This window comes from Penaeus vannamei, chromosome 32 (assembly GCF_042767895.1).
Source record: "Penaeus vannamei isolate JL-2024 chromosome 32, ASM4276789v1, whole genome shotgun sequence".
NCBI lineage: Eukaryota > Metazoa > Arthropoda > Malacostraca > Decapoda > Penaeidae > Penaeus > Penaeus vannamei.
Window position 1 is genome coordinate 24,075,765 of NC_091580.1, and position 2,500 is coordinate 24,078,264.

A 2,500-nucleotide genomic window follows, 5' to 3' on the forward strand; every position below is an offset into this window, starting at 1 on the left:
CTCCCTTTCTACATATCTATTTATCAATCTATCTTTATTTTTATTCTTGTCCTTCCCTCCCTTCCTCTGTCTCCCTCTCCCTCTCTTTCTGCATATCTTTCTATCTGTCAAGCTATCTATATAACTATTTTTGTGCTTCCCTCCATTCCTCTGCCTCTATCTGTCTACCTCTCCCTCTCTTTCTACATATCTATTTATATATCTATCTATCTATCTATCTATTATTATTATTCTTGTGCTATATGATGTAGATGTAGCTATATCTATCTATCTATTTATCAATCTATCTATATATTTTCTTGTGCCTCCCTCACTTCTTCTGCCTCTATCTGTCTCCCCCTCCCTTTCTACATATCTATCTATCTATTTATCAATCTATATGTTTTCTCCTTGTCCTTCCCTCCCTTTCTCTGCCTCTATCTGTCTTCTTCTCCCTTTCTTTCTACATATCTATCTATCTATCTATCAATCTATCTATTTAAGATTTCTTCTTGTGCTTCCCTCACTTCTTCTGCCTTTATCTGTCTCCCTCTCCCTCTCTTTCTACATATCTATTTATCAATCTATCTTTATAAGTTTTCTTCTTGTCCTTCTCCCCCTTTCTCTGCCTCTATCTATCTCCCTCTCCCTATCTTTCTACATATCTATCTATCTATCTATCTATCTGTAATTATTCTTCTTGTGCTATATAAGTATATATAGCTATATGTATCTATCTATCTATGTCAATCTATCTATATAACTATTCTTGTGCTTGCTTCCTTCCCTTTCTCTGCCTCTGTCTGTCTCCCTCTCCTTCTCTTTCTACGTATCTATCTATCTATTTATCAATCTATCTTTATAAGTTTTTTTTCTTGTCCTTCCTTCACTTCTTCTGCCTCTGTCTCCCTCTCCCTCTCTTTCTACATATCTATCTATCAATCTATCTTTATTTATCTTCTTGTCCTTCCCTTCCTTCCTCTGTCTCCCTCTCCCTCTCTTTCTGCATATCTATCTATCTATCTATCAAGCTATCTATATAACTATTTTTGTGCTTCCCTCCTTTCCTCTGCCTCTGTCTGTCTCCCTCTCCCTCTCTTTCTACATATCTATCTATCTATCCATAATTCTTCTTCTTGTGCTATATCTATCTTTCTATGTCAATCAATCTATATGTTTTCTTCTTGTGCTTCCCTCACTTCCTCTGCCTCTATCTGTCTCCCTCTCCCTCTCTTTCTACATATTTATCTATCTATTTACCAATCTATCTTTATAAGATTTCTTCTTGTCCTTCCTACACTTCTTCTGCCTCTATCTGTCTCCCTCTGCCTCTCTTTCTACATATCTATCTATCTATCTATCAATCTATCTATATAAGATTTCTTATTGTGCTTCCCTCAATTCTTCTGCCTCTATCTGTCTCCCTCTCCCTCTCTTTCTACATATCTATCTATTTATCAATCTATCTTCATAAGTTTTCTTCTTGTCCTTCCCTGCCTTCCTCTGCCTCTATCTGTCTTCCTCTCCCTCTCTTTCTACATATCTATCTATCTATCTATACAAGATTTCTTCTTGAGCTTCCCTCCCTTCCTCTGCCTCTATCTATCTCCCTCTCCCTCTCTTTCTACATATCTATCTATCTATCTATCTATCTATATGGTTTCTTCTTGTGCTTCCCTCCCTTTCTCTGCCTTTATCTGTCTCCCTCTCCCTCCCTTCTGCTCCCCCGCCGGCCAAGCATGAAGCGACTCGGCCAAAGTTGCCTTTCCATAACACGCAGCTACTCAGGGGTCACTGTCTTGGAATCTGAGAATCTGGGAATTTGGGAATCTGGAATCGGGGAGGCAGCGAAGTGAAAGATTCGGTGGGAAACGGCGATTAGGCCTTCCAATCACGGCTGATTCATGGGACCAGTCGTAGTGAGGTTGCTCTTATGATGTCTTAAGCGTATGTCAGATTGACTTCCATGATCGGTTTTTGGCACGTGGCCGAGTGTCTTAGTAGATATATAATGGTTTGTCATTATTTTTGATTTCGGTATTGCCATTGCCATTAACAATCATAGTTATCATCATGAGCATTAGCATAATCTTTATCATTATTTTCAGAATTACCACCATTATCATTTTGTACTGATTATCATTATGATAAACATTACCATTATTATAACCATTATCATTGTAGTCATTGTGATTACTTTCACTATCACACACCATCAGCATGAGCATCAATAGGGTCACTACTATTTTCATCATTTTCATCACCCCCAACGCAATCGTCATCATCACTATCACCATCATTACCAACATATTCACCCGCATTTCCTCCATATTCGCCATCATCATCATCAATATATTTAGCATCATTATTACCAAAATATTTACCATCATTACCAACATATTTGCCACCATCATTGCCAACATATTCATAATCATTACCAACATATCCACCACCATCATAACCAACATCCCCATCATTATCAACAAATTCACCACCATCAATATCTTCATATTTACCAACA